Here is a 27,134-nt window from a genome sequence, read left to right as displayed (position 1 = left end):
AGTCCAGAACCGTGTAGTTACCTCCATTTGATTTGTCTGCTGCTTTCCAGAGGTAGAACAGAAGTGTGTTTCTGAAGTAGAAGAATTAGAGTATGTATTTTTGTTATCTGAGGTATTGTTTCCATCTTTTCTATTTGTTGTAGGCCCTATGTGAGTCCTGGTGACTCCAGTTTTGTGGGATTTCTTTTCTGTGAATAGAAAGAAGAGTCTCTTAGACATGCTTCAGAGACAAATGTTTAAAAACCTCATATTTTTGCCTTATCCTAAAATTGTGTAGTTCTTATGAGAAGTTAAGGTGTCGGTACAATGTTGCTCTCCCTCCCAGATGAGGTAGTGAACTGTGTCACGCTTTCTCATCTAGCTGCCCAAGAACTTCAAGATTTTAAGATATGCAGAGCTACAGTGTGTTTTCATCTCCTTTCATCCCTCTCCTTCTCTTTCAAGCAAGACTATTTTAGAGAAGGGACAAAGCCACTACCAAAAAACTTTAAACCTAACAAAAAAGCCTAATTGATGCTTTTTGAGCTTAAATAAGGCTTATGATTATCTATGCTGTAATAATAGGTGGGTTAGGTTTCTTGGAGCAATTCATGCAATTCTGCAAAACCTTTGTGACTATTTCAGAGTACTTCAGTGGACAGTCTGTTACAGTCAGGAACTCTTTCATTTGTGTAACTTGCAAAGACTGAAATGTAATCCTCAGCAGATCAGCTTGTAGTGATGAGAAAAATGAGTGTCACACTCTGTTTTCGAGGAAGTGTGTATTTGAAATCTTTCAGATTCATTCACATGTGCTTGTCCTCAGGTTTCCTTTTGATTCATAAGGACGTACCAAAGCATGCTGGTATGACTGCCTTGGATGATATTAATGATATCAATATATCTGTCATTTGTTTGTTTGGTTTAGGTTGTTTGTTTGTGGTGGCTTTTGTTTTGGGTTTTTTTGGTGTGTTTTTATATATATATATTTTTTTTTTTTTAATTGAATCTTATTCCTCTGTACCTCACTGATTCCTAAACTGTCTGGTAGCCATTTACAGAACTCAGAATATTCTAAAACTAGTAAGCAAACTGCACCAACATGACAAATCTGTTTGCTTACACAGCATGATAGAATAGGAGGGATTTCCAGCCTATCCTGAACTGACCTGCCAGACACTAGGAAAGCGATGTGCTTTGTTCCCACTGAGGGACGGAAAGGATCTGGAGAAAAGCGAGGCCTGTCTTGCCTTGTGATGTCTGTGTTGTCATCCTCGTAGTATCATGTGAGGAAGAACAAGGTGTTTTTTAGTCATCTCTCCTGTCCAAAACCCTTTAGAAGTATGTCCCTATTTTTTATGTTTTTCTCCATTTCTGCAAGTGGGACACTAATGGAAAGCCTGTTACACGTGGGTTTCCATTTAGGCATGAGGGCTCTGGAAGAAAAATATGCAGTTTTTGAGAGGAAGTCAACCTTCTGTTTAAATTGGATTCTTCGTTATTCATGGGGAAAAGGCACAGATGAAGAAGTCATATTGAACAACTGGAGGTTTGAGAGGACCTATTTCTTTAGCCAAAAAGAACAAGCATGTTTTGTGCTTCCTTGAGAGTTGTGTTTGGGTTTTTTGTGGTGGTGGGGTTTGTTTGTTTTTTCTCATTTGTCAAAAGGATAAAGGCTGTCTTCTGCCCAAAAGTTATTTAAATTGATGCCTGAGTGTATGAGATGAGAGCATGTAATTCAACTAATTCCTGTCAGCTAATGGTGCATGTCCCACAAAGCATGGGCTGGCTTGTTGCTTCCTTGAGCAGCAGTCAGTTGTGGGTCCTATGCCTGTCATTACCAAATTGTCTGCCTTTGGAAACCTCAAGGAATAGATGCTGCTTTTTGGCAGGTGCACTCAAAATACCTCTGCACAAGAGCCGGGGTAGGAGGAGGAGAGGCTCATCTCCTACCATTCAACTTTGGGAAGGTCCATGTTGCTAACAAAGTGACAGAGACCTGTCTGTTTGCCAGCTATGGCAAACCAGCATCCTTACGTGAAACCACCTCCTGTAATAAAGTGAGGCTTGAGATTTTCTCCAGTAAAGAAGTCTACTGATGTCTGCTGGTGGTAACATGCTATGTTGTCCATAATATGTAAAGACATATACCTGTTCCTAGGAAACATTGCCTCAGACGTGCTGCTTTTTAGCAAGTAAACCTCTTCATCTGCAGTAAAAACAAACAGCTTGTTTGCTGAGCTGTGACCTGTTTTGGAGTGACAGTCTTGCAGCTTGCTGAATCGACAGCTGGGCTTACCACTGTGCTGCCTGTAGCTGAGAGCACGCTTCACAAAGGCTTTGGAAGAATACGTTTGTTTTCCTGCGCTGTTGTTATTTCTCAGCAGGTTTTCAGTTGCTGCTCCCCCACTTGTCATAGCCCTGAAGCTGCCCAGCCTGCTACTGCTTCAAGTTAGTTTCTAATGCACCTTCTTTAAACATCCTTAGTGAAGGTGGGTAGACTCGAATAATATTTGATAAACTGAGAAAAATAAATGAAAAGTTATTTAATAAAGCTTTTTGAGCTCTCTGGTTTAGCTAAGTGATTTAAACATGAGTTTTGTTCTGCTTAAATCAACTGATGAACCTTTAGTTAAGTAGAAGAACTGTGGGGTGGTTTTTTTAAAGGGAGAAGGCATATGAATGCTTTGTTCAGACCTTTCTAATAATAATGTAGTCTTCTGCAGATGCATTATGTGAGTTAACATCAGGGATCTGACTGAAAATGAAAATTGTCTTTTCCAGATGAGACAAGTGCCAGTTGTGAAGGATTAAATTTTTGTCCAGAAATTACAGTATCTCTGAGCTAAATTTTGCTAAACATGCTATGAAATATTCTTGGTTGGCATAAACTATATGTTGGTGTCTGTGCTGATGGGCGTTTAAACTAGTCCATTTTAAATCCTAGCAAGCAGCAGCTGAAACGCTGCTGAATGACCTTTGACATAGGGACCCATGAATGCCCCAAGTATGATTTCACTTTCACCACGTTCTTTGTGAATCTGAATGCCTGTCAAATCAGATGTGTGTTTAGACCTTTTCACTGAATGTGCTTGGAGGGAAAGAACAAAGCCTGGGGTCAACTTGGCATAATCCCTGCGTTTATCTTTATTCTATTATAGTGGCTTGTGGGGGATGGAGTAACTATTCTCTATGAGGTGAAAGTGCAAGTAGAGTGTAGGTAGGCTATCCATCTTTTCTTCCACACTTTCCCAACAACCTAACCGGTCTCCCTTGATTTAGTTGCATTAATGTATGACTGACTAGGCAGATTGCTGGTTGATCCATGTGATCTGCTGTTTGTTCTACCCGTCGCTGTTTTGTAAGTGCTGCACCTACCCACTGATGTAAACAAACACATACAGCTTGTCTTGGGCAGCATGTGCAGAAATAGGTCTGTGTTACATAGTGCTTTGTTCTCCCCAGTGGAGATGGGAGAGGAAATAACATGGATTTATATACTGCAATTACTTTTGCTACAGTGCAAATCATCTTTTTATTTGAAGAGACGAACAGCTTCATATACTGTACAGCACATATGTATTTTTTGCTTTTGCAGGCTATTAGTCATACTCGAGCAAGGAGTGACTAAGTATGTTATTACCCATTCAAATTGGGAAAGCCTTTGTCTCTAAGGGAAGAACCGTAGAGTTCTACTAAATGATTGTTATAGACATTTTGCAGTATTTTTAGATTTTACTCCTGTGGTAGATACACTTCACAATACAGGATTGTTTCTGTGTGGAGCTGGAGTGGTCTGAATCTGTAAACGAGCTATTGTGCGGTAAAGTACAAGTGGGTGGAGGAACTATATGACAAAAGGCCTAGTTACCTTTACAGTTTGTTCGCTGTACCTCATACACTTTGTTTCAGAAGAAAAGCACTATTCAAAGACTTGAGTAGAAGGAGGCAGTCTTTCACACGAGGCTTGTGGGAAATTTCTCTCCGACTTGTGGGTTTTTAGCCTGTGTAGCTTTACCCTGTGCCTTCTGAGGCTTTGCCCGAAACGGCTTAGCACGTCTCTCTGAACCCCCTACTCCTTGCGGGGTGAGAACCTTCTGATCTGACACTTCAGCCAGTATTTTCCACCTTACATGTGCACTTGTTTGGGGTTTTGCTCGCGTCTTTTTTTTTTAATCAAACTTTGCAAAGTTTATTTGTAAGTAAAAAGTGGGGGGTTATTGGTTTTTAGGGGCTTCTGAGCTAGGAAATAACTCGCCCTCATTGACTTTGGAGATTAAAAGCAACATTAAGCAACAAGGAGATTTTATTTTACTTTTTTTTTTTTTTTTTTTTTAAGAAACCCAGTAATATTCACCCTGAAAGTGTGAGTGTGCTTTTTAATATTTATTTTTTTAAAACAAAACTTTGAAACTTGATGTTCTTTGTGTTAAATCTGCACTTCCCTTAGGCTTCTTCCATGCTTTTCACTGTTTACTTTCTCTTTTATCTTAGGGGATAAGTGCTTAAAAGCCTGTTCATTCTGCTTGAAAACAAACATGCTTCACTCAGCACCCAATTTTCAGCTTTAAAACACTTTCACACAAAGACTTGCTGATGAGCTGGGTGTTTGTTTGTTTTTTGGTTTTGTGTTGTTGTTGCGGTTTTTGTTGTTTGTTTTTTTTAAAGGGAGAATTGGGTTATTTCAGTCCCTAGGAAGAGAGGAGGAGGAGGAGTGCTCTGTGCAGAGCAGGGCTCGGCCCCTCTCGCCCTGGCCCTGCTGGGCTGGGCTGGCTGGACATGATGAACACCCGGTGCAGGTTCCTGCTTCTATGGCACAGCCTCTCAGGTCACAGCCCAGCACATGAGCTGGAACAGGCTCCAACCCAGCAGAGCGATTTTAAAATGAAGTAGCAGAGACCTGGACCTATGCCCACGGTAGCTGTCTGTGCTGTGGAGGCAGTAGCCACTGGCAGGAGAGGTATTTGGGGTTAGGAAGCAGTCTGATAGGGTTTCAGTAATGGCTTTCATTCCTTGTTGGCTGCCTCCTTTCAAGTTTTGCGTGTGCTGGGAGAGAGACATTTTCAGCCTCCAGTCTGTTTAGTGCTACCAATAACTGCTCTAGGAGGGTAATTCTGGGGAACCTACTCTCATCATGATCTCCTGCTGCTTTAAGGAATAAGTTTAGTGCCTTTGTTAAACATTGTCAAAATAATTTTGCTGAGTATCTCAGACAGGCTGAGCAGCAAGGTACGTTTTCCGTGTGAGTTTTCCTCCTAGTTGTTAAGCCCCCGCTTTCCATCACAACCTGCCGTACTCTGCTCCTTTGGATGTTGCATTTACCCATCTGAGTGTCACCAGCGTGCATCCTGAAGCCTACATATCTGACTGTGGTGTCTTTGCATGCTTAGTTTAATTGTATAACATCAATAGCAGCAAGAGCTTTGCATCTTAAAACTCCTCTACTCTTGCAGGCTGTAAACTACTTAGTTATATTTAGGATATCCACCTACAAATGCCACAACATTTACTGTTTCACAGTATAGCGAAACTCCGAACAATTCCACCATAGTTGAGTGAAACTCAAACATATTTTTCAGAGCTGTTTATGAGCTCTCATCTATTAATCTTGGATACTTGTAAATAGTACCAGAAAATCCTTTGCTTAAATGAATCAGAGCTAAAAGGCAACAGTCAAATATTCATTTTTGTAATATTGAGGGTTTTTTTAATTGGTAAATCAAACCTCCCTTTCTTAAAATGCCACTTATATAATGGCAGCTTTTCATCCTTTATTTCTGCCTCCCTCCTCTTCTGTCAGGCTATGAAACTACATGCTGTGTAAGAGTTTCTCTTTTCTTTATGTTCTCTTTTTCGAGACTGTTTCAGTCTAGAGATGTTAAGGGAGGTTTTCCAGTAACTAATGCTCTCATAGTTAGTCTCCCTGCAGAATCTGGTGTGTTCTCTTGGGGGTTTTTTAATTTCTAGTAGTGTGAAGGTGGGATTTGGAGGAGCAGCTGTACCAGCTGTGAAGCGAAAAGGCTGAACTGGAGGAGCAATACTGAAGAACACAAACCTGCTGTTTTGTACCTAGTTGTGAAGTAGGCCACCCCTAGTTGCTCTGAGGGTCTTCCAAGAAGGTCAGAATAACTGTTCTCCTTCTGCCAGCTTCAGGTGGGAAGACATGCAATAGAGAGAAGAAGCAAGGGAATAAATTAGTGGCAGAGCAGAGAACAGACAGGCAAGCCTGCTATTAAGCAGCATTGCTTTAAAGTGATATGAATATTAAGGAGGTAATAGTGCTCTTGTTTTTAGAACTCGGATGATGCTAAAAATGTATCACAGAAACAGCAAAACAATCCAGCTGTGTGCTGCTGATCTAGTTTCACAGTGGATCACAAATGCAGTTTAGTTTAAAGAGGCAGCTATATACTTCAGTAATACCAACGGCTGAAATTCTAGAATGTAAACTTAACATGTCTGGTCTTACTGTCCTAAACACAAGTGCTGGGAGAAAAGATGAACTTTATTGTGCCTTAAAGGCTGTCTAACGTGGAATAGTTTAGCCCACGAAGGCATGGGCAGAATTCAAAGCCACAGTTCCTGGCAGAATAGCTGACCAGAAGCCTGCCATGGGGGTTTCTTCAGCTCAGCTGCCCCTGCGACTTGCTACACTTGCAACAGTCTTCTTACTAATGTGGAAAGCTCCCTTCCGAGGCCTGGAGCCTGCTGGCATAAAGCGTTCTTCCAGTCTGTACCAAAGTCTGCATTTGCAGGACGCCACTATGCCCCAATATGGTTTTTAGCTCTTAAAGAATATCTGTATGTTGAACATGTGAGCGGCCTCATCTTAAAATGTGAAACAAGTGGGTTTGGCCCAAAGTTTCCCACTGGGGACAGTGGAGTTGACTCCTCTAGCATGTCTGGCTACTGACAGCCTCAAGTTTTTTATTCTTATTTGACCTCTAGCTAAATATTATAATTTAGTTATGTTGTAGAATACTGCCGTTGTGAAAGGAAAACTACAAGTTACCTTACCTGTTAATTTAAAGCTGCCTTTAATCCAATTTAAGTGAGAATTACTAAGGACTCAAACAAGGTGACAGCTCTGCACTATTAGTATTATGGAATTGGCTCTGGTAGTCATGATGCAATATTAGTTAAAGTGTGGAAGTGATGGCTTTTGTGAAATTTCAAAAGGACAGAATAAGGCAGAACCGATATCATGTTATTTACAGCAGTACTTTGTTCAGGTCTCCTTGTAACTGCTGCTTGAATCTATGCTTTTACATCATGGTCCTTGACTGAAAATAATTCCTGGTCAAGCTGTCAGGTAACCCAAAGGATAAAGAACTAATGAATTGTAGAGGCAGGTGTCAGTCATCCTCTGCCCTGGAGAATCCTGCTCACCAAGAAAACTGACTGCAGGTGGACCCCTTGCTAGGCCAACTGGTGGTATCTCAGGGGTCAAGAACACAGCCTGTGCTTCTGCTCTTTTGCCTTTTTCTGTGACTGTGTGATACTGAGGGACTGAGAAAGAGAGAGAAGGATTTTAGGCTGCATAATTGTTGAGCATGTGGTCCCAGCGTTATTCTATGGGCAAGCAATTGATGTGGTCCTTGGCTCTGTCAACAAGTGGATCTATGAAAGGCGTAGGATGCAGAGATTATCCTCTATATGTATTTTATCTCACAATTGGGACAGATTAAGAACAAGTAGTCAATTTACAGCAATTTAGGGAAGTGGTACTTCATCGTCATATTGTAGTGTCTGAGCATGCCCTAACTCAAATTCTCCTGGCTTCTGTGGTGTAGGATTTTTTCTGTTTTTAAAGAACAGATTATTTTCTTTTACTCAATCGTTATTTAGTTAGTTTTCTAGTTTGTAAGTCCAGTACACACATATAGCAGCTGGTAAAAAATGTGGCACAACTATAACACTTATTAAAAAGAGAAATCCTTGTCAGCCCTTCCCTGCTCACACAGTTCATGAATGAGGGATATTTTTCCTGACCAGTTGTGTGCTGGAAATCATTCAGACATGTTGCTATTTTTAAAGACAACTTTTGTAGGGCAGAATCTCTCCCTCCTTAAGTCTATCTAGAAACCATGTGCTTTTCATGCAGGCTGAAACTTGTATGGAACGTAGTTCAGGAATTCAACCTGTGCCCTATTAGTAGGCTTTCTTACTATACAGACTCGTGTCTTCTCATGAGAATCCTTGTTTGAGTAGGGTTTTTTAAAGGACCATTCTCCCAGCAGTTGCTTCCAGCGTGTGTATGTTTGGCCTATGTACTTTGGCTCTCTAAACTGTAGAGCTGGCTCACGGACTAGAGCACCTAAATTTAGATGCCAGGGTGTGAGCTCGTTGCCTGTGCTCCCATTATAGTCTGCGGAGACCCAGTCAGTGGGCCTGGAGAGCTGTTCAGCTAACTGAACATAGCTATCTGCTTTGGGATGAGCAGAATAGTTCTTTAGATGATATGGATTACAGCAGGAACTTAGGCAGCTAAGTAACGTATTCCTAAATCTAGGTTTTGTTATCTGTGAGCTGTATCTCACCCTAATGCATTTTTATCAGTTAAAACATCATTTGATGTTCTTTTTGCTATTAAAACTCCCCTTGAGTTCTTTCCTGTGCTACTTTCTTTTGAAAATTATAATAATTGGTGAAATTCCTGAGTGCTAAAAGCTACATCTTGAAGATGATACCTGTCTGAATGCTGTCTCTGACAGTCTGATCTGAAGTATCTTCCAGTTCTCCGGGACTCAGAGACTGGTGTCCCATTTCAGCTGGGAAGCAGGTGTCCTGCCCTGCCCCAGGCACCTCCCTTCAGAACATTTTGGTGTTGAGCTGGACCTATCTGACTCAGGTGAGGTTTCTGCTGTCTCATAACAGGAAACGAATAAGCTTCTTGGAACCAGTATGTTATCTTGAAGTCTTGTTAGGAAACAGCAATGAAATTGTTCTGTTTTCTCTTGTTCAGTTGCATATGCTATCAGAGTTGGTCACAACTAGCTTTTAACTTAACCTGTTAATTTCTCATTACTTAAATAGCGCTTTTGTACTGCATTGATCATCACAAGTGAAACTGATACGTGATGCATTGGATTGGTGAGGTTTGATAATGGGAAAAGCTGCTTTGAAGTATGAGATGTTGCTATGAAGAGCTAAGAGTATATATATTTTTTTAATATAATAGCAGTGAATTTTTCAGTGCAATGGCCTTGAGTTCAATGTGGTTAGAGTAATTGCTAGTTGTTTCAGATCAAGGAAGAGTCAATTGTGTAACTAAGCAACTTAGACACGAAAGTGCCTTTTCTTACTCCCTTGTTCTTTCTTCATATTATATTAATACTTCCTTTTTGAAGGTTTCTACATAACTGGAGAGCATCTCTCTGGATATTCAGGTTTTGCTGTGCCCTCGATTATTGAGAGTGCTCGCTAACCACAGCATACATTCTGTGCTTAATTAGTGAAGTGGCTGGTGGGGGGACACAGACAAGAACCTGAAGAACGGTTCTTAAACAACCAGCTGGCTTTAGTTAAGTCTGCCACATTGTGCAGAGGTCTAGCTGAAATTCGTTCATTTTTTAATGTTCATAGTGTACTGTGTTTTTTTTACAGTCTTTTTGACTTTATTTATGGAGATAGACACTTCTGTAAGAACAAGAGTAGTTTTGTATCCTTGCAGTAAATTAGTGGACCACTGAAACTCACAGGAGGTATTCTGTAGGAATTCAGCTTGTAACCGTCTCCTGGAAAATCTCAGATTCTGAGGTCAAGTGATGGGATTGTTTGAACCATCCCTTCAGGTGTAGATTTCTCAGGAGGCGACTAAGAGGGGACTGTAACTCCCATTTCTCTGAAAAAACATTCTGTGTTTTTCAGCATCTTGTTCAGCAGACACAAAATCATGCAGTCTGACAACTACATTTGTGCTTCCATCTCTTCCATCCCATGACTGTATCAGAGTGGTATCTGTCTACTTTGAAACAGCAGTTTGTATCTGTTTCTTGTGTCATGGCTTTCACTGGAGAATTGTCAGGTGATTTAAGATTACAGAGGAGATAAGACTATCTGCACAACTGTATTAGAAGTTTTACATTCATTTCTCTGAATTGCCACTGAAAAAAAAAAAAAAAAAAAAAAAACAAACAACTAGTTTACTTTCATGGATGAAACATTACATTAATCTATTTCTGTAGAAATCAAAATCTCTTAGTTATACAAGAAGATCTATTAGAAGTCACCACATTCCTTCAACAGTCGGAAAATGTGATGTTTTAGTGAAAATGGTTAATGCACTGTTATCTTCTGATCCTTTTATGTTAGTGTAAAGTTTGAGAAGTCTTTAGGAAATATTTTTTTTTCAAAAGCATATTTTTAGCTGTTCCAAATATCCTTTTGAAGAATTCAAATGCACGTTTGATAGCTAAACCTATGAAATGTAACATGAAAGAAACTGGTGGCCTGAAAATAATTTCTCCAATATGTAGCAATAAGTGAGGTTATCTCCTCAGAAGGAATCTTCACTTGCTAACTCTTCCTATTGACCTTTCTTTTGGAGATTTCAGTCTTGAATAGATCGTTTCAGTTAGAAAGTAATTACAGGAAACACTAGAAGGTTCTTCAGACTGTAGTTACCCCCTGCTGTCAATGTGCACACACATTAGAAAGAGTGGTCCTGAAAGATGTTGTGGTTCATGGTGGTGAACTGATTGTGAGCATCCAGGACCTTCAGAAATGGCTCATTTTTTTTTTTTTCAGGAAAATTCTAAGGTGCTGCAGTTGTGTATGTCACTAGTGAAGACCAGAGCTAGAATATCATGTCTGCTTCTTGTGCCAGCTCTTCAGAATGGTTGCCAGCATAGCATGATGTACAGGAAAGACTGTGTCTGCGCTCATAATAAAACTAAAACCAACCAACCAACAACAACAAAAAAACCAAAACCACCACCAACAGAAAGAAACTAACATAAAAATTGCAATAAAACTATTAGTGCTGAGAATAAAGCAGCATAGTTTTTTACCCGAAAGAAGGATAGGAAGTGCTGTGGTGAGTCTCATAGCTCAAGGGCAGATGTGAAATCTGACCCTGGGGAGTTCTAGCAGGCACAAAGGTGCATATGTATTGCTTCTCAGTAGCTACTTTAAGCATAGCTTCTGCTTCTGTGTGCCAGATCTTAAAAGACAATTAAAACTGGGGAATTTACCAAAAGCTGGCTTGTGATGTCTGGAAGTGAATTCCTTAAATGGGTTTTAAAAGCCTTTCTAAATAGTCGGTTCCAGATGAACCAGAGAGTGTGGACTTCTCAAGTTGGTGGGTGAAACTTCTGTGATACGTGCTATTGAAGATATTAGACTAGATCATCATGCTGGTATCTGTTTTTTAATCAGGGCTTGGGGGAACACAATTCTTTACACATTGGTGAATTAATTACAAAATTTTCAGTGTTTGTGTTCTGAGAAACTTTTCCAAATACTGGTTGCTTAAGAAAAGTTAGGAAAATCTTACTTGGATTCAGTTTAGTTAATATATCATCGAAGTTTGAAGAATATATGCAGCCTCTTTCTTAACTAGTCTTTTAGATTATGACTGTCTATCTTCTGCCTTAAGAGTTTACTTATTTTAAAATGAGTATGCCTGCATCCCTCTCCCCTGACAAAAGTACATTGCTATGAAAGAGTTGGTGTGTAGCACTGGTATCTGTGATAACTTTCCACAGATAGTACTGGGGAAATCTGGGGGCTGCTAGGGGGCTGTTATTTGCCCCAACAGGCAAATTGGGAAGTGAATTAATAGTTGATTCTTACACCAGTTCCGCTATTGAGTTGTGCGTGATGTCTAAAGGGTTGTAGGAGGATGCCTGGTTTCCTTGGGTCATATCAGGAGAACAGCAAATGAAAGTCTACTCAGGTAGAACTGTAGATTATTTGCATTACTTATCTGTTCAAATATCAGACCTCTTGAGTTTTTGAGTAATGCACGTGGCCATAGTTTCTCTAAGGGCTGGATGCTGCCAGATGCACTCTCTGAGTCCCAAGTGCAGCAGAGTGCCCGCAGTGAGCTGGAGATGCTCTTGGCCTGCACCTCGTATCCCAGATTGTGGTACTGGGAAGAAAAATAGATAGTCCCACTGCACAATGTGTTAGTTGCTGTTGGCTGCTAAAAACTCAGCAAGGAGTTAGTGTGCTGATAACATCCCTCTGTTACAAGATTGTTTCCCCCCCGCCTCCCCCGTCCTGATGTTTACAGTATTTTTTATAGCTTCAAACATGACATGCCCTTTCCTGGGGCGGAAGGGGAAAGCATGCATTGCTAATACTGCAGGTCTTCTTTTCTGCTATTTATTGTATGGAATAACTGATGAAGGTGATTGATCCTTGCTCATGTGCCAGTGCACCTTAAACTTGTGCCATTACCAGGAAGGGTTGCAATTTCACTTTTTATAGCACTGTACAGATCTAGTACCTTTGGTTTTAAAGCAAATGCCACTACCATGGCCCCCCATATCATATCAGTTAGATATTGTGTCTTACAGACGGGGAGAAAAGCAGTTGTGCTTCAAATAGATCAGTAAGGAGAGAGGAAGTCTGCTGGTATCCAGCATCCCAGCAACTATGTATAGTTGCCAGCTATTTTGCAAAGTAGGGGTCATGATGTGAAATCATCTCTTTTTCCCCTTCGTCTCTTGGATGCACTTTTCTGTAGGCTCTTCCTAGTGCAGCTGGCGGCCAGTATATAATGGAGGTAACCAGGGATGTCGGCTTCCGTGGTGCAGCAGATGCAGCGTGTTTGCTTTTCCTCAGAGCTGATTTTCTGATGAATGTGTGTACTCTTCAGTTAGGTACCATGTGTTTCAGCATGCCGAAGGTGCCTGGCCTTCTGGAAGCACAGCCCACCCTGACCCTTCACTGCACAGCTGGCAAATGGCTCTGGTGTTGGCCAAGCTCAGCTTGGAAATGCTGCCAGCCCCAGGAGCCCATCTGCTTTCTGTATTGTGCAGGACTTGTCGGGGGGGGCTCTACTTGGTGACAGTAATACTGTATGAGGCTAGTCCCCATGGATCGGTTAATGTCCGCTTTACTGAATATGAAAAAGTCATATTTCATAACTTGACTTAATAATATCCTCCTGTAAATGAAACAGAGCAGAGTGTTTGGAGAGGAAGAGTTACTTAATAAGGAGTATCCAGATGCAGTGCAATTCTGTTCAGTGTAGAATGTAGCTCTTAGCAGAAGTTGAAGAGTTACAATCTCAGTCATGGGTTGCAGCTCTACAAATTACTTTGCCGCAAGCAACAGAGTTATAGTTACTTTGGTTCAGGAAATCGGGTTCTTTCCTAACTTGATAAACTCTTGAAAAGAACAGATTTACTTAAGGTCTAGTCTAACCCACACAATATGTGCTATATGCTTTCTGTGACTGCATCTTGTTTAAGTTGGAATTTCTGTAGGAAATGTATTCTACTTGAATCTTCTTTTAGTTTTGGGAGATTGTTCTTTTACCTTCTCAGCTAAAAACTTGTTTTCAGCAGTATAAACCAAAAATATCTGAAAGTTCTGGATGTTGTAGGGATTTTAATGTTTGTTCTCTCACAAGTGTATGGACATACATGACAGGAAAATGTTTTGGTTTTTGTAAATTGATTAGACTTATTCCAGTTTTGGAGGATGTGATTGTTCTGGTGCAGTCCCGTTTCAGTACTGTGTAACAGTAGTTGAACCAAATCAGTGCTACAAGTCTGGTATCACTCCAGCACTGAGATGTTGATCAGGTACAAGGAAAAAGATCCATAATCTGTGCTAGAAGAAATCAAGTTTAGACCAAGTCACATCCATTTCATCCCAAACTTTCTTTTGAGTTAATTACATAGTTCCTTGTGTCTCTTTTTGTTCCCCCCCCCTTTTTTTTTTCCTTTTCTCCCTCTTCTTGCATTCTTGATATGCTCTTTCACTGTTGTTTGCTTGTTTTGGGGTTGGGTTGGTGTGGGGTTTTTTTCTGTTTATATTGCAAAGATAATGAGAGATGGATGCTATTCGGCTTTGGAATCCAAGTGGACCTTACCAGTTCTGGAACTGTGTGGGGTTTTTTCCCTTTCCTTCCTCTTCTCCCCAGTCTTCCCTCTGTCCCCCCAAATCTAACTGGGGTGTTTAGCTCTAGCAGTGGTCTGAACCTAATTTCTGGTGAAGTAGGGGAAAGCTTCTGCCAGCTATGCATACATAGAAGAGCTGTATAAGTTGCTAAATGTCATTAACATACCAAATACACAAATATGAAATTGAGCCTTGCTTTCTTTTAGGATGGGGCTCAGGAGTTAAACTTCTTTTGGATAAGGTCAGTAATGACCCAGAGCAGTCCCATAATAATAATGTAGAATTGTATTTGTGTGTGGAGGGCTAGGGACAGGGATATCCATATTAAATAACTTTTTTTGTAATGGGAGCTTCTTTGAACTAGTTAAGTACCTTGGCATTATTTTGAACAGGTCAGGAAAGCGTATGTTGTTTTTAAAGTAAAAAACAAACCTGTTGCTTAACAACTTCAGTATTTCAGTGTTTCCTTGCTGCCAAGTAACAGCAGCAAGTTCCTGATGCTGTGGAATCAAGATAAAAAAAAAAAAAAGTGATGACAGTCTTGGTAACTGATCGGCATCTCTTGTCCTGTGACTCGGTTAATTGCTAAGGACATTATCATATCTGTCAGTGTTTTCCTTTGAGGTATATCAAGCAATTTTCAGTTAAGTAAGACCCTGCTGTGGTGTCTGCTAGAGTCTGGACTGCTGGTCACTATTCTCCAGTGGCTATTTTGACCCACCAAAGCAGCAGTTATATGACGAGGCACCATTTAGAACCAGTTTGGTATGCACTCACTTAAGTAGAATTGTTTAGTCAAGTGAAGCAGCTTCAAATGAGCAGTTTTCGGGTAGGTTCGAAGTGTTTCCTGAAGAGTAAGTTCTGAAAAGACCCAGAATGAATTTCTTACAAATTATTACTGATGTTTTTGATACCCAGGACTGTAACAGCTTTTAATTGTAGAAAGCAGGCAACTGTCAGGTGTGGTTTGGAAAGTTAATGAACATTAAGGGGGAGGAAAAATGAGGTGAAAAGTTGTATTCAGATGAGAATTTCTTATCCCAAAACTGTTAGCACTGCCACAGATCCAGCCTCCTGTGTAACTAGTAGGAGAAGTGTGGAACAAGTGCAGTTCTTGCCCCAGGTGTACAATGTGTAGGTGTTTGGAAAAAGTCCCCATAGGAGTATTTTTGTAGCTAATTTAAAAAGAAAAACAAAAACAAAAACACACCAAACAACAAAACCCAAACCAAAAAGACACACAAAAAAACCCCCACAAACAAACCCACAACCACAAACAAACAAAACAAGAGAGCACAATAGCAATTTAAAATATGTTTGGGATAGGTGAAACAAACCATGAAGCAAACTAATGCAAATATGTCAGACCGTCTGTTTTGTGGCTCAGTTCCAGGCAGAATGTGTGGCATTTAGCTGGTGGTAAGAAGCTGTTCAGACTCTGATTCAGTAATTCAGGGTTTCAGAATCTGGATATTTACATTTAGAAATAAATGTCAGTGGTATTAGTTTTGCTATTTCTGATTCCATGTTGCACATGCTATTGTTACATTAATAAATAGCACAGCCAACAAAATATATTAGGTATGGCAAGAGGAACTGTTAAAGGCTTCCACTGTTATCCATGGAGGCGAGTTGTAAAAGAAGAGCTCAACTTGTGTTTCAAACTGGAGAACACAACTTTGTTGCTGTACTTTCAGTGACTCAAACCTGAAAGCTGTTACCTTGTTGAGTTAGCAGCTTTTGTGGGGTTGTAGTGCAGCTTGCTACTAAGCTATGTGTAATGTGACCAAACTTCCCAAAATGTTGCAATGCTCCTGTGTTACCGCATTATATAAATGTTGTCCCACTTCCATCCCTTCCTTGCAGCGTATCCCTGGAACAAGACAGGCAAAATCAGTGACTGTCTTGTGTGACACTGTGCCATCAACGGTCTCAGTAGAGAGGATCACTGCAGTGCTGATTGCAGTCCTGAGCAGTTGATGTGGTTATGTTTTGGCACTTTAAATATTTGTGTGGATGCCTCTTCAGCACATACAAACATCACTGCAGGACTGTATTTTCCAGACAACACTGATCTGGGCATGGGTGGCCTTAGTTGTTTGCTGCTCTTCCCTCAACTTATTCCACTTCTATGAATGTTAGTGGAGGGAGGAGAGAGAGAGAGGACCGCAGGGGAGTGAAGTTATCTCTGCTTTAGCTGTTGAGCTCTTAACTTCTGGAGGTGTAGCAGTGATACTCAGCCTTATCTTGAGTGGGCATTCCCGTGGTTCCTTTATTGTGCTCTAGATGCTTTTAAGGGCATACTTAACAATTTGTGACAAACTTTCTGCACAGAAATATCTTGAGAAGCCAAGTTTTGTAATTTGCTTCTGTTCTTTAAGCTCAAACCGTTCTCTTGCACATCGGGTAAGCAACTCCAAGAGAAGCGTGTCCCAAGGTGAGAGTATTTTCTGTGGATAACTGCTTCGTCTTGTGTCAGGCATGGAACCCCCTCTTTTAGGACGTCTCGGAAGTACCTTTAAGCAAGATCAGGAAAGTAGATACTGTAATAACGTTCTCATTGTCCAAGTAGTGTTATGTGGTCACCTGGAAAAAGAAATAAGAAAGCAGTTGGTAAAATAGGTTCTAAACCCAGAATCTATTGCTGCATGTTGATTGTGTCTCATTATTTAGTGTGTATGCTGTATAGTCTCAAATAGGTCTGTGTTCTGAACATTTTTGTGTCCTGCAACTAGCTCTGTCTCTCAAGCATGAGGCCACTACGGTTTTTAGATAGAAAGGTTTGAATCATGACCGCCCGTTCACAAATAGCTTTATGAAACTAGCTATTTCATGTTTACACATACAGATATCCAAGCAGATTTATATAGCCTATTCTTGCTGTAGTACCCAATTGTTATGATGAACTTTGTTTCCGTCAGTGTTCCTGTAGGTCATTTAGGAATTGTCAAATTCAGAGGCATTAAGTGTAATAAACAAGATAGATTTCCTCATTCCTGTAGGGTTGCAATACCTGTACATTTCAAGTTGCAAAATTTGCTGGCCTTTTCCCCAGTGTGGAAGCATCCACAGACTTTCCTCAGCTACAGCTAAATATACTAAGGGGGGATTAATTGTTTTTATCCAAAGACATCTGGCCTGGAAGTGGAAAAAGTCCTTATACTGAAGTGTATATTGTAAAGTACCTGTTCAGGGACCTGTGTTCAACAGAATAGTTCTCTTGGTAAAGCTTTCGGTGTGATCCCTCACAATTGTCATCTCTGTTCTGTTAATATGAAGATTCATTCTGTATGTGATTTATTGTGTATGTTTCGAAAAAGAAGAGAGATTTCTGCTGTTATATGTAATTAACTCACCTTAAATGTACTATTTAGAAGGGGAAAGGCTTGGCTCAGTAGATGGCTTTATTGAGGAGTACAGAAAACTTGTCTTTGAAGCTGTGGATGGGGTGAATTAAATTGACGTTCCAGGCGTCCGTTGATACCTCGTCCCAAAGCACTACTGTACTGCAGAGAAAGCAGGACACCAAAGCCAAGATCTAGTGTAGTGAAAACTCGTCCTGATTGCAGAGGTTTCAGTGGTGTTGGTAAGTGGTTTGGCAGTGCGACTTGTGACTTATGCAGCTATGGGAGCAAAAGTTCCCTAAATCACATAGGACTTTATATTGACAAACTCTAATTTGTCTGTAACACTTTGGAGATGCTAAGATAAATCTGTAAATATTATTAGAACGTTCCTTTCCTTGAGGGGACCGTGCGGGTCAGCACTTGGCTGGTTGTGTTGTACTGGCAAAGCCTTCCAGTTACAAATCTCATGCTGCACAGAGTGGAACAGGATTCTCGATCACATAGAACACGGGTTTCCTCGCCTGTGAGTCTGAAGGATGATGTAGTGCGACCTCACTTTTGTGCTGGTGTGCGGCATCCAGCAGCTGTATAACCCACTGTTCCAATGCAAGAACTGGGGGCTGTACCCCAATGAACCTGTGATTTTAGAGAACTGGTTTCTCCTCAAGCCTGATTAACTATTAATCTCCCATCAATTTGACTTCTGCTGTGTCATGCCCTTTGTTTTCATAGCTGTGATTCACTGCATGTGCACCAGCATATTTTGCTGGGTTCAAATAATAGCCTTTACTTGGCCATGGCTGTGCTTCTGCATCCCACCAAAGCTGTGAGCGGCGTTGGGTTCCTCACGAGAGGAAGGGTGTGGAGGAAATGTGAGACGGCTTGACAAATGGCCTGAAACCCTTTTAGCCTGAACCTGCCAGAACATACACGCATAGTCAAGGCCATATGCTGCTTAAAGATTATTTTATATATGAAAAGAGAAGAGCAGCTGGCAGACATTGCTAATATAAGGGAGTTTGTGGGATGGAGGTGTCCCAGGGCTGAAGCTTCAGGCTTTTGGGAACTGCCTAGTCACAGGAGAGCTGGTGTGGCTTAAGTCTGTGCTTTAATTCAAGGGGAGAAAATCAGTTCTAAGTTGTTTTTAAAAGGCGCTTCAGAAAAACAGGAAGAATGATCAGAAATCTTACTTGAAGTACAGGTGGTTGGTGTGGTGCTTTTTCTGCGGGAATAGTAGCAGCTAAAAGCAGAATGAAAGCACTCCCATATAAGTGGAGGGACTCATTATGTGTTTGAACATACACTATGAAGCCTGAATGTGGAAGAGCAATCCTAAGCAAGAACTGAAGGCATTGGAATGAGATGTTTTCTGCTTCTTTGCCCAACTTGGTTTTGTATTTTTCTCTAGTAAACCTCACAGTTTAATATTTGAACATTGTCATTTGTTTTCAGTTAATAATAAAAAAACCTCAAGCCAAGCAGATCCATGCTCTTCAGTCTCTTGTAAGGACCTCCTGCCTCCATGATACATTGAAGAATTGATCCCAGGCATGATAGCAACATAAAAACCCTAAAGGAAAACATGTATGTAACTGTCAATAAACACTGTCTTGAGAGGCTGTAGACTTTACTGAAGTCTTAGTGTTCCTTTGACAGCGTTGTTTGCCATCATGCTAGTCAAAGAGCAGCAAAGGGGCTGAAAAGCACTGAAAGAAGGAACCGTGTTCTCAAAAACATTTATTGTCTGCGTTTAACAACCACTTCCCTTGCACTTACCTGGGCTGAAGATGTTTCTGTGTAACTGTTTGTTTGTTGTAGGTTCATCCCCTACCATCCACAGTGGGCCTTCTCCTCAACTGCTTATCTCCTTCTGTATAATATTGTGGGTGAAGAAGTAGGAGTATTTTCCAGTGTTTGAGGTATATTCAGCCAGGAGTGGCCTTGGGTTGTGTTTTTGAGCTGCTGCACCCGCTGTAGGGACATGGCTGTGGTGAGAGGGTGCACAGGAACGAGAGGAGACAGGCAGAGTCTGTCCTGTGGGATGGGCTGCACTGGTGTCATCTTAATATAATGTGAAATGTGGGGGAAGGTTGTGGAGAGGGATTGCAAGCTCTGTATTACATAAAGGGATAAGATTCTGGAACTTAGCTTTGTGTGAAGGAAGCGTTATGTAACAGAATAAAACATTACTATGAGATTTTCAGCAAGCAGACAAATTTAACACAACTAGCACTTAGCACAGTCAGTGGTATTAAAGCAACTGAATTTGTATGATTCAGAAATCTAAGAAGTGGCTATTATGTTCAAGGAAGTCTCTCCCTGTGTGTTTTCCGTACTTACATTCTTTCATTTTCCTTCTGTTTGCTTCCCCTCTTTTGGGGGAGGGAGATGTTACATGACTTTTATGGATTTGAAACTGGCTTAATACGCATAGATCTGCAGTAACTTTTTGTAAATGTTAACTGCTAATGATGGCCTCCTCCTTCAAATACATTTTATGGTTGGTTAACTTGTGGAAAAATTCACTTAAGTTCTCTGACAGTGATTTTTTTAAATTCTTTTTCAAATGCTCCGTTTGCTGGGGGAGCAGCGGCCAAAGGGGGAAATCAGTTTGACTGCAAGTTCCGTGTTGGGTGTATTTTGCTAACCAAGGTCAATGTGTACGTTTTCACTTCAAGAGTGTTTGGAACTTGTCTTTGCTAGACCTCTGGAAGAAGCAGTTTGTTAAGCTTCATTGCTTATTGAATAGGATTTTAGTGAATGGTTAAATTGCTTTGTATGTGCACTATGACTCTTTTATGACCTGTTTAAAACTAATTAACACACCATGCTTACTGGAAGCAACTTGTGAGTTTTGACTTTGAACAACAAAGAACTTCAGCAAGAGCTAAACCCCGTCAGTTAGACTTTAGTCCACTTCAAAAAAATTGGCTCAAAAGCATGAAACCAACATCCTCTAGTTTTCTCTCTGCTTTTATTCATTCTTTTTTTCTCAGATGCAACCAGTCACAATAGAATACTTTACTATGTTCTGCCATGGGAGGGATGGTAATAACAACACATGTAGAAGTTTCCGGACAGAAGCACATACAGTGCTGCTTCGTAATTCGCATCCAAATAAAACTCTCATTTGTACTCTGAAGTCAGAAGGCTTGAATTGTAAAAAACTCAATATTATATAGACTTTTCAAACTTCTGCATTAATAATGTGATTTCTGTGAAAAGGGTTTAGATAACCATGCTTGTTCCAAAGTCATGAATCTGAAAAAGTTGCACATGACTGGTTTAAACACAGGATTAGAAATTACCCCCTTAACTCTCTTATGGAAGTTAAGTCTTCTGAAGACTTTTAGGAACTTGTAAATTATTTGGTAAGTGGATCTCAAATGAGTGTCCCCCGCATAAAAACCCCAGCCATTAAGCAGGGAACTTAGAAAAAAGAGGGAGGAAGAAAATATAAAGTACTTTCAATCATGCTGCTAGTTGGGGTGTGCTGTTCTTTAGTTGAATGTTTTAATCATATTTGGTCATATAAAGAAATGTAATGTGTAGCAAAAAGTAAATGAAGTATTACAACCAAATCTGACATAATTGTTGACATGCTTCTGGTTTTTTGGTTGGTTGGTTTTGGAGGGCAGATTTTGATTTTCATTTTGGTTTGTTGTATGTTGGCTTCTTATTTCTTACACTGATCAGTTTTGTGCGTAGCATTTCAGAAGCAGTATCAAAACAGATAACTTCAGTTTCTTTATCTAAAAATGTCATTCTTCCCTTTTCAGAAATCCTTTGCCTAACAAATGCCTGAAAATTACTTTTAGTATCAACATCAAGGATGTCTTAGGTGGTCTTTCCCTGTCTCAATGTCTGTTTAGAACATACAGTTCTAAATAGACGTTCTTGTGAGGGTTTCCCAAGCTGTCTATATTAAATATTGGAGAGTCGGTTCTAATCACCAGTATAGTGGGCAAGCTTGCACCGCCTTATATTGGAACGTGCAATTGGGGCACATGCTGCCAAGAAGAAATCTGATTTCCAGTAACTGGGCAGCAAATAGAGCCTGAAACCACTACAGCTGAAAAATAAGGAACCTCAAGGGATGAAGAAAACAGACCATGTTATACCTTGGTGTTCCTTTTTAAATGTTCTGCCAAGAACTGAAAGTAAGTTTAGAAAAAGTAAAGCTGTCTTTTTTTTTCCCCAAGTCTTGAGACATAATTCCAGCTTCATTAACATGCAGCACCTTGGATCACTCTCTACTCCTATTTTATTAAAAAAGCCAAACCACAAATCATGATAGTATGACATATAACTGTGTGAAATTTTTGGGGGGTAGGGGATAATGTTCATTTTAAAGCAAAGTATGTATATAAGTTTGAGATCAAAGTGTAATATTAGCATTAAGTAAATGCTGAAGGGTCACAGTTGGTGCTTCTCAAGTCTGAAAAGCTAAGTAAAAAATACTTGGACTAGAGCAGCAATATATACATCTTAAAAGATTTAAGAGCCCTCCAGTGGCTAAGTATATCTTTCACTTATGCAGATGAAAGCAGTGTGGATTAATATGGTTTTATAGAGGTGGGACTAAATAAGTTTTTAAGATTTACTTTACATATATGTCTGTTTAGGCTTTATTCTATTTAATACTCTATGGTATTGCAAAAGCTGACAGTAGTGTTTTTGTTGTATCTCCCCCCACCCCTCCCTGTATTTGTTTTGTTTACTTCAGAGTTTGCTGATAGAGTGGCAGCATTTACCAAAGCCCATGAGATACTTGCTTTTTTAAAACAGTGGCTTGCATTTATTCTTTTATTAATGTCATGCTGGGTTTATGCTGGATCTCCTTGGCTGTAAGAGTACTGCCACTGCTGGTCAAACTCTGCTGTGACGCTGACTTGCCACTGTGCCATGAGTAGGGCTGCCTCTCATCCTCGCTAAAAAAAATAATTGCCTGGACTTCCTTGCAATCTTCCCCTTGATTCCGCTGTCTTCCAGTTTCTTCTGGAAAACAGCATTCCTTGCTGTGGTTTTTCACGCGGGTAGAGGTTTAGGGACTTTTGTGTGTCTGTCAGGAGTTTCTGTGAGTTAGAGATCGACAGCATGGACAGCTGGCTGATTGCTGGTGTGGTCTTTAGCAGGCAGATGGAGCAAAAAGCATGTCAGGCTTCTTGGCACTATTTCAGCTACACTTGCCCTCTGCACAAAGGACTTTTGTATTTTCCGTTGCACGGAGGATCCTTGTATAGCAAACCAAATCATGATGGGAAAATTAAGTATATGGGATGTTTGTAGCCCTTGTGACTATTCACTGTTGCAACCTCTGTTCAGCTTGTGATGGACTTCATGTTGAAGCCTTTGTTCTCTCCCAGGGAACAGTGCAAGGCCTCATCTTACATCTTAGTGCAAAACACACAAGATCTAGAAGCCTAGAGGTCTGGACTCCAGAAGAGCACGCAGCTTCCTATTATATGCTGGGGAGTAACGTTGTCTTTATATCTATTTGAACAAAGCCATGCAAAGCATCTAAGAATTTGAGAGCAAGGGGTGCTAGAGGAAGCTATGAGACCGTTTGAATATCATTATTGGGAGGTAATTTCTGTTAAATATCAGCCTGTTACTTGGGTTACCTGAGGAGAGTAGTAGTTTAAAAGAATGATTCCCTGCCCACCCCCCCCCACTCTGTGTTTTAAACTCTGAAGGCTAAAAACGTAAACTTAAGATGGCATCAGACCTTGAGGAAGTTGAGACTTGTTCCTTTAATTTACAGTCTTTGGTGTATGTATTTATCACTTAAGATCTAGAAACTATGACACACACTTACAAGAAGTGGAGACTGTTCTCTGACTACGATAGAGAAAAAAGTTAGAGGGGTAGTAAAGTCCCAGAGTATTTCTGATTTTATATAAAGATTAGCTTTGTGAGGTTTTGTTAGGGTTTTTTGGCTGCCACTGCTGTATCTGTTTTCTGTAAAATCTTTAGTGGGACCATTGACTATTGACACCTTGCTGAAAGCTTGTTGCATTAGAACAGCGCTGACTCTGAGGGGATTGCCATGTATCCAGAACCATTTTTGCACCGATTTATGTGTTGCACCATTTCCTGAAGAAATGGGCATGTTTAAGGTTTCACAGGAGGTTATGGATAGGGAATATGGAAACAATTAAACTTTTGTATTTTTGCATGTTAACTACGTCTTTGTCTGACGGAATTTGTCTAAATGAACTCATTGGAGGAAGAAATTCAGCTTAGGAATTTCTGTCTGGTGGACAGAGACCAGCATCTTCAGACAACTGGAGTTAAGTTTTCTTGTTTGTTTTTGTTTCTACTTAATTTTCTATTTCTCAGCAGAAAAAAGCTGGTAATGTTTTCTTCTGAAACTGAAACCTCATCTATATTTAACTGTAAGGTCTATATTTCAATACCAGATATAGTGTTTTATCTAGACATCTTTTCATGCACCAACCACATAATTTAACCTGATGATAGTCATTTTTCATTTCACTTTAATGTTGAACTTGAGTTTCTAGAAGTTTTATGATTGAATTTAGAGAACTAGAGCAGAGTTTTGTATCTCATCCTTTTTCTGTGCACTGTGAGGTATCATGTGCCCACAAACTGTGCAGATACACTAACGTGTGTTGAGAACAGGAATTCCTTGTGCAGTGCATGTGTCTTTGTTGAATGGGCTTTGCAGAGGGATTAAAGGGGCACAGATGCCTTGATCCCATCAGGACTTCTGCATAACTGTGGAAGGTGTACAGTGTTTCAAGTGATGAGGCCAACTGCTCCTGCAGTATGGTTTACCTGTGTCTTTGGATTAGACAGAGGTTTTTAGTAGATAATTGAAATGCACATTCTGTTCATAAATTTTTGTTGTATAAGATCTGTAGAATGTACAGCGCTTGAATACTTGTTAAGGCAGCTCTTCAGAAAAGTTGGTTCCAGGTGCACAGAAGAACTCAGTCTTCTCTGACAGACTGAAATGAGACTTGGTGTTGTTCTGGAGTTCTTGGTGGTGTTCCTCACGTACTACTGCAGTCCATCAGGTACGTCTGTGACTGAGCGATTGTAGCCTGAGTGCATTTTATGGTATCTGTCTGAATGGATGGGCCTGCAAGTGGTGGGGTTTTATGTGAATATTAGTGTATGTATGTTTAAGAAGTGATGTTTTTGCTTTAATCTGTGTGCTCCTCTAGGCTTCCTGTAATCATTCCAGTTGTCAAGTAGGTTGCTCTTCCCCAGTAAGCTCCTGAGGATGGAGGGTAACAATTCTGTTGTTTGTTAGCCTCTGCTTGGTTAGAAGCCTGTCTCAGTTCAACCAGACAGCCATTTATACCCGACTTTAAGTTAAAACACTTTTTTAAATGTATTGAGCAGAACAGCTTTTGCATCTTGAGCGAGGATATACAAAAGAAAAGGCCATGTCTCAGAAAATACTCAATTAACTTACCTTTGTTCCCAAGCTGAAGGAAATAAGATAGTTAAGTTTTTGATTTTGAAAAGGGGTAATTCATGGCTCACCTAACATTTTACAGTGAAAACTGGTAAGTTGAAGGATGAAGCATGCCACAGCCAGAGTTTTGTGAAATCATGAAATGTTAAATCATGTGGAGAATTTAAAGTAAGGGGTTTTTTATTTTCTTGTATAATCCTGCCTCAGGGAATTGTAAGCTGAGCATTCTTTTAAAGTTATCATAACCAACCTATCTTTAATAACCTTTCTCAAATAAATTAATGCCTGTCTCATAGTATACTCTTCAAGAAATTTCACAAGGTGCAGAAGTTGAGCTCAACGTAGTGAGCTATAAGGAAGCCTGACTTTTTCTGGTTAACCACTTCAGTATTTCCACACTGAATCTCGCTGCTGTTTCTGTTAGTCATTTTTCCACTTCTTTCTTTTTTTTCCTCCACTGGTGTGCGAGTGTGGGTGAAGAGCTTGCTGACAAAGTGAAACAGGTGATTGCTTTTAACCTTTCTGAACTGTCTAATTTGAAGGAGTTTGAGGTTTGGTGTGTGTCCTCCTTGTAATAAACACTCAGTGTTGACTCATAAATTACACACTTGTTCTTCCTTGCTATCCTGAAAGAAGAGTAGTGAGGAAGAACCTGTCTACCCTGTGAAGCAAAAATAAATCTTGTCTTCAGTTTTCTTAGTGTCTTTGACTCCTCTGCTGTCACCAGATACAAATGGAGTGGTTGTGTTGGGTTTTTGGTGCTATCAATCTCCATTAATCAATGACCAGGGTTTTCTGAATGACTGAATAATTTTCCAGGATAATAGTAGACACTGACTTGATGGCAAATGAGAAGTGTGGAGTCATTGTTGGATTTTCTTTGTGGTTTGTTTGTTGGTGGGGTTTTTTTGTTTGTGGTTGTTTGGTTTGTTTTATTTGACGGACTCTTTATGTACAGCATCTCCCACTTACTGTGCCTATGGATAAAACTCTCTAACTTAGAGCCATTTAGGTAACTTGCAGCTCCCAAGCATTGTCAGCAATATCCAGGCCCTTACAGCAGATGACCATTAGGCATTAGGTTACTGTGGAAAATTCTGTACAATAATGATAATCTGCTTTTTATACTTCTCAGGAACATACGTGACTAATGTTTAGGATACTACTTGTTGCTTTTTTTGACTGCCATTTTTATATCATCTTTAAAAGTACCATGTAGGTAAATGTGGAATCACTTTGTTTTGTTGGTAAACAAAGATAGTCACCAGGTTCTTGCAGTACAGTAGATGATGAGGAAGTTATGTGTGTCTAAGGCTAAATTTGAAGGCTTTCTCCAGAACTCTACAGAGAGCTCTTCTAAGGCTTGATCCAAAGTAATTTTACCTATTGCTAGAGTTTCCTCACACTGACTTGCATTTTGGTTAGTAACTTCATAAATAGCTCACTGATTTGGCTATACTACTAGTTCCATGGATTAGGATAATAACAAGTGTTACGATAACTCTTTTAAATAGTATGGACCACATGACTTTCTATCAAGAGTTTCTGAAATTGTTCAAAATTTCTTAGCAGTGTTTAGCTCCTGATGACTTTTTTCATTTCTGACTTCAGATTCCTTTTAGGTAAATACAGGATCAGAAATTAAAACTCTGTTTTGGTGAACTGTGTTTTCTAGGCTACCCCGATTCCTTCTCAGTGTCTGGATATCCTTGTTGAAGGTTCAGAGCAAAGTTGTAGGATGTATTATGACTTTAATCTACTCTAGGAAGCATATGCAAGAGATGGTGGAGTCTTCACAGGCTGTAGAAGATATGGTAGGTACATACAGTAAATGTTCTCTGAAGTTCAACTCAAGCTGCCATAAAGTGATGGGGAAATTGAACTTTGATGTTTATTTAGGGGTGGTGATGGACAGGAGCTATTGAGAGCAATCCCTCAAGCAGAGCCATTTTGAAAGTTGATGATAATTATTTTAAGCTTTTTCCCAAGACTGTTATTAGTTTATTTTGCTTACCTAAAAAAATAAGGCTAAAGCACTTGAACCAGTTTATTTATCAAATGAAACACAAACTAAGAAATTGAACTATACTTCTTATTAGTATTAAATTCAACTGTGACATTTGAGCGATGTGTGATACAGTAAGGACACAAGTTATTGGGACACACACAACTAACTCCATGAATGCAGTTTCAGAAGAGAAGTCAAAGCAACTTATGCTCATGTTTTAGTAAATGCTGAGCTGCAGTGGGTTCCTCTGAATGTTTTGCAGAAGTTTTGT

The 27,134-nt window shown here is 40.0% G+C and overlaps 1 protein-coding gene across 4 annotated transcripts in view; it reads left to right on the top strand.

The window, feature by feature from the left end:
* The window catches only part of ZEB1 (zinc finger E-box binding homeobox 1), a 124,690-nt gene that overhangs the window by 14,840 nt on the left and 82,716 nt on the right, over positions 1-27,134 (top strand). Inside the window, exon 2 of one of the 4 annotated variants that reach the window (XM_065050588.1) lies at positions 26,531-26,669. The exons of the other annotated variants lie outside the window; for them this stretch is intronic. The gene's annotated coding sequence lies outside the window, so the exon portion shown is untranslated. The remainder of the gene's footprint in view (positions 1-26,530; positions 26,670-27,134) is intronic. 4 annotated transcript variants of the gene reach the window in all.

Source organism: Columba livia, chromosome 2 (genome assembly GCF_036013475.1).
Source record: "Columba livia isolate bColLiv1 breed racing homer chromosome 2, bColLiv1.pat.W.v2, whole genome shotgun sequence".
Classification (NCBI taxonomy): Eukaryota; Metazoa; Chordata; class Aves; order Columbiformes; family Columbidae; genus Columba; species Columba livia.
This window is presented reverse-complemented; position numbering and strand designations above follow the sequence as displayed.